This window comes from Sciurus vulgaris (genome assembly GCF_902686455.1).
Source record: "Sciurus vulgaris genome assembly, chromosome: 7".
Lineage (NCBI taxonomy): Eukaryota > Metazoa > Chordata > Mammalia > Rodentia > Sciuridae > Sciurus > Sciurus vulgaris.
Window position 1 is genome coordinate 128,846,459 of NC_136467.1, and position 5,816 is coordinate 128,852,274.

The window sequence follows — 5,816 nt, forward strand, 5'->3', positions numbered from 1 at the left end:
ACTCAAAAAACTTAATATAAAAAAAATAATAATAACCCTGTCAATAAAAGGACAAATGAACTGAGCAGACAATTCAGAAAAGAAGAAACACCAATGGTCAACAGATATATAAAAAAATGTTCAACACCCCTAGCAATTAGAAAATGCAAATTAATGCTACACTGAGATTCCATCTCACTCAAATCACAATGGCAATTATTAAAAATATGAATAACAATGAATGTTGGCAAAGATGTGAGGTAAGAGGTTCACATTGCTGGTGGGACTGGAAACTGGTGAAACCACAATAGAAAGCAGTATAGAGATTTCTTGGAAAACTTGGAATGGAACCAAAATTTGACCAAATTATCAAACCTTTTAGTATACAAAGGAGTTAAAATCAGCATACTGCAGTGACATAGTCACATCAATGTTTATAGCAACTAAATTTATAATAGCTGAACTATGGAACCAACCTGGGTGTCCTTCAACAGATAAATGGATTAAGAAAATATGGTATGTATTATCATTTTTTATAACACTTTCTTTTTGACTTTTCCCTATTATAGGTAAAACAAATTGAAAAGTATGGCACTAATTAACAAAAGCCACCCTGAAGATTTTATTTGGCTAAGCTTTGCTGATGATCCTTGGCTAGCGTTTTCTGTATTTGTTATTCTTCTCATAACATACCCCATGGCCACGATGGGGAACATCGCCATCATTCTGGTGTGCAAGATAGATGCCCATCTCCACAGCCCTACATATCTCTTCCTCACCCACCTCTCCTATTTGGACATGTGCTACACCACCAGCATTGTGCCTCAGATGCTGTTTAACCTGGGAAGCTCTAAGAAGACCATCAGCTATATGGGATGTGCACTTCAGTTTTATTTATTCAGCACAATGTCTTTTGATCACTATGTGGCCATCTGCAGACCTCTGCACTCCACCCTCATCATGAATCAGCACATCTGTATCTTATTAATATTCATTGTGTGGCTATGTGAATGACCTATGCTATCTCTGAAGCCACTCTTACATTACAATTGCCATTGGGTGGTGTCAATCAACTGGATCACTTATTGTGTGAGATTCCAGTTCTGATAAAGACTGCCTGTGGGGAAAAGGAGGTTAATGAGCCTGCACTCTCTGTGGCATGCATTTTCATAATAGCTGTTCCTCTATGCCTAATTCTTGCTTCCTATGCTAGCATTGGACATGCCATACTTAAGATTAAATCTTCTGAGGGGAGGAAAAAGGCCTTTGGGACATGTTCCTCTCTTTATAGTTTTCTTATTTTATGGTCCAGCTATTAGCATGTCCCTCAGCCCACCTCTTCTATTTCAAGGAACCAGCCCAAGTTCATGGCCCTCTTCTATGGAGTGGTGACACCTACAATCAATCCCTTCATCTATACCCTGAGAAATAAGGATGTGAAGGGGGCACTATGCAATCTGGGGAGGAGCATTTTCTGTTTCAAATGAAGTCTCCAACTTTGGAGACTTCAAGTGAAATTATTTCACAATTAGAGAAAGCATATACATAATGTTTTAATAACTCATTCTTTTCTCAGACCTAATCTCAGGTTACCTGTATTTCTTGAACGTGTAATATTTTTTCTTTAAAATCATGTTAAGCAATTATCATAATTAAATTACTATATTTCTGTGAATATGTACCAGTATAGACCTTTTTGTGGGTGATATATTAAAATCATTCTATTCAGATTTCTACATGCTGAAATAGTACTCTGTTAAGCAGTTTTAAAATTAACCATATGTATTATACATTGATTAGTGCAAGCTAATCCTCAGAACAATAGCATGGCAACCATTCATCAAAGTGCTTCATCAGTTCACCTGAGCATGCAAGCACTCTACCAACTGAGCTATATCCCCAGCCCCAGGACTTTTGAAAATTGTATTATAATTTTTGCTTAATGAAAAATATCCAGTGTTTTGTACATTTAAAGGACTCATCATTAAGTATTAAGAAGAATTGAATAAAATGAGTCTTAAAAATTCATTCAAGATATCAAAAGTAACTGTCTTCAGAATCAGCGAGAGAAAAAGGAATTGCTACAAATAATTATTAGCAAGTTGGCAACATTTATACAAATAAATTGGAACAGTTAGAAATATCCTTTTAGACTGAATGAATCTATATAAGAAAGAAATAATTTTTATTTCTGGGATGAAATTATGATTATGTCAATAATGAGTATATTTTTATTGATTTAAATTTTGGATGCAAGTAATGATCAAAATTTGTATGATCAAAAGACTACAGGGTGGGGAATGTAGATCAGTGGTAGAGTTCTTACCCAGTATGCTTGAGACCCTGGATTCCATCCCCTGACAAAAATAACAACAACAATAAAGAATGCTGCTAAGACTTAGGTCTGAGATTCAAGCTCTGCTTCTTTTATTTATTTATTTTTTTAATTTGACCCTTCCAAAATTAATGTATTGAATGTTTACATCCATTTGATTATATTTAGAAAGAAATGTAGGACACAGGGATTCTTCCTCTTGATTTGGATTAAGGCTCTTATGATACAGGAGTGACAGGGACTGACCCTTTGTGGCCTTTTTCCTTCCCTTCTGTAAGGACACACAATACTCATCTGCAATACATGCAAAAAACAAGGTGTCATCTTGGAAGTTGAAACAGACACTAAACCTACTGGTGCCTTTATCTTAGACTCCCAGATTTCATAACTGTAAGAAATAAGTTGCTATTGTTTATGAACTACACAGTCTCAGGTACTTTGTTAGAGAAGCACAAATGGACTTCCAAAACTTAAATGTTGTCACTAATTTATAATGTATGAGCGAAAATTAAGGACTTTGCAGTTATTTGTTGTTAAATTTGTATTTTTAGAATTCAAAATGATCTTTTATCACGAAGAAATAAACATTGTATGAAAAACAGGGGATACTTTGGAATTTTCTAGCATGGTTTCTGGTATCAGAATCTGGGCAGATTACTGGAAAGAAAACATCACATCTTACCCTGAACAAGAATCAGTTGTAACCCAGAAACATTGGGCTACAATAACAGATCAACTGATACTGAAGCAAGTTTTGAATAACATTGGTCTTTGGTGAATTTAATTTGGGAAAAAAATTTTAAGTGACTTTTAAAAATGGCTAATTCCTCACAGGTTGCTGGCTAATTGTCAGAAAATGTTTCTAGATATTGTGCACACATACACATACATTTCTATAAATAAGAATTTTGTGATGTTAAATAATATCTTCAAACATTATAAATTAAGGTCACATATAAGTCTAACATACTGAAAAATACAGTATTTTTAGATTGTGGGGAAAATCCAGTAAGATTTTTTTCAGAAGCACACATAGGGACACTGGTTACAACAGTTATGATGCTTGTTAAATTATCCTGGGCCCTAGATAAATGTGTATGCTGCCTTCTATACTCATTGAGATTAGTCACTTTAGAAGTGTGAATGTAATTCAGACTCTGTGGGAAAAAACAGGACTTCCTAAGAATTATCTACAAAAATTTCAGGATAAATAGTATTGAGAGTACTGGTTGGGAAAACCCACGGATATGTTTTAATTGGCCAGAACTTTCCTGAGGAATAAAGGGAAGATGGTAAATCACGTCAACTAATAATAATAAAATATAAAAAATAATACCAACATGTATTTTGGAAATTCATAAAGGTAGATACTAAAAAATTTTAGAAGTGTTTTCTTCCATATTACAGATATCCTCACATCTGAATAGCATATTAACTTCAAAGCTACGAGTACATTCTGTTCTGAGAGGGACTATTAAAAGTAAACCAAGACTCTGATCAATACCCTCTGGCTTATATAAACCCAATACCTTTTTAATCTGTGATATTCAGAATTCCAATGTCTTGGGGGAGTCTCAGAGTCCCAGAGACCACAGGAGGGTTGGGTGGAAAAGCACTAAATATAGTGCATCAAAGAAATACATGTCAGATTTTGTTTAAAGAAAGAAGACAAGATTTAAAAAATGGATAAATATTGGCCTCAGGTAATACGAGAAGTAAATATTTTCACATTACTATCGAAATAACACTATATTTTGAGAAGATTCTATTTTTTTATCTGAACAGAAACATGCATAAAAAACTCATGAACACAAAATAAAACTTCAATATATAGTATTTAATTAGTTACTTAAAAATTTATTCTGCAAACTAAATTTTAAACTTTACCTCTTTCATTAGGATTCACCCCAAAATTTGAAAATTCACTTCAAACAATTGAAATCTTTTTATGTATTTCAATTGTTAACCTTTGATTTTGAGCAGTGTTTTGAAATATACTGATACTTAATTCTTTATACAAACAAGTAACTGATGTAAATAGCTGCTGATATTTCACTTTATGTCACACACTGCTTCCCATTACTCATCTTTTTCAACCACTGCATTGTATCTCTCCTTTAAATCCTTCACCAAATCTGGTATCAACCACAATGTGGTAATACTCCATTTTCTGAACTCTTCTGCATTTTCTCTCTCCTATGTATTTGCTTATTTTTGTTTTCAACCTCTCTCTGTTCTTCCTTAAAATGAACTATAATCTAGAACATAAAGTGTACTAAATTGCACCTTCAAGAATGTGTTTCTGGAACAAGGAGGAAGACTAACACAGAATTAATGTTATTTTCTAATGGCTGGTGGAAAACTTAGAATATGTAGTAGGATTATACAGGAACATATAATGAACTGAGGCACCATTATAATAAAGTAAATATGTAAGATAGACCATTCCAAAATTTGAAAAGGGCATGAAATAGTAAATATTTAAAATACTTTGTGTTTGAAATCTCATATAATCTTCAAGAACATTTCAAGATGTATATTACCCAGAGTTGATAAATAATGCTATTGTGCCTCACTATTACGTTTTCAATTGGTTCCTTTTAGTTATAATAGCATTGACTTATCTTGACAAAATTATAAAAAACATGGGATATAATTTGTTCTAATTCAGTCACCAGTATTTCCCAGTTAGCCTCCCCTCACCTCTCACCCTGTTCCCTTCCCTCTATTCTGATGCTCTTTCTGCTATTTACTTGGTTTTTCTTTTTTAAAATTAGAGTAATGTAGATATACATGGTAAGATTCACTCTGGTATATTCACATATGTACATAGGAAAATTAGGTCAGTTTCATTCCAATATTCTTTGTTTATCCCATCCTTCTTCCCTCCCTTTTAATCCCCTTCGTCTACTCCACTGATCTTTTTTCTTCTTTCTTCCCTTTTTATTTATTTATTTATTTTTTTTGTTGAATGTTTTCTGTGATATGCAGACTCTAATCACTATTACTTGTTTAATTACACATATTAATTGTATAAAGTAAATGAATTCACTGTAATATTTCCATGTATGACATGTATGCATATAGTGTACATTGATCATATCCAAATACCCTTCCACCTTTGCCTCCACCCTGTCACCCTTTCTAGTCCATAGTATTCACTATTTTATGTTAAGTTTTTGACTTTTTAGTTTCCACACATGAAAGAGAACTTGCAATACTTGTCTTTCTGTGTCTGGCTTATTTTGCTTTACAGGATGCCCTCCAGTTCCATCCATTTGGTTGCAAATGACAGGATTTCATTTTTCTTTAGAACTGAATAATACTCCATTGTGTGTCTATACATATTTTCTTGATCAATTAGCTGTTAATGTGCACTCAGGATGATTCCATGTCTCAGCTATTGTGAATAGTATTGCAATAAATATTAACAAGCAGAAATCTCTTTTGTATGCTAACTTCATTTCCTTTGGATTATGTACCCAAAAGATCATGTTAGTTC

General features: G+C 33.3%; 1 pseudogene across 1 annotated transcript; it reads left to right on the forward strand.

The window, feature by feature from the left end:
- Positions 1-567: 567 nt before the first annotated feature.
- On the forward strand, positions 568-1,466 carry LOC306666482 (olfactory receptor 2B11-like; annotated as a pseudogene). The gene has a single exon. The product of its transcript is annotated as an olfactory receptor 2B11-like (transcript).
- Positions 1,467-5,816: the final 4,350 nt, after the last annotated feature.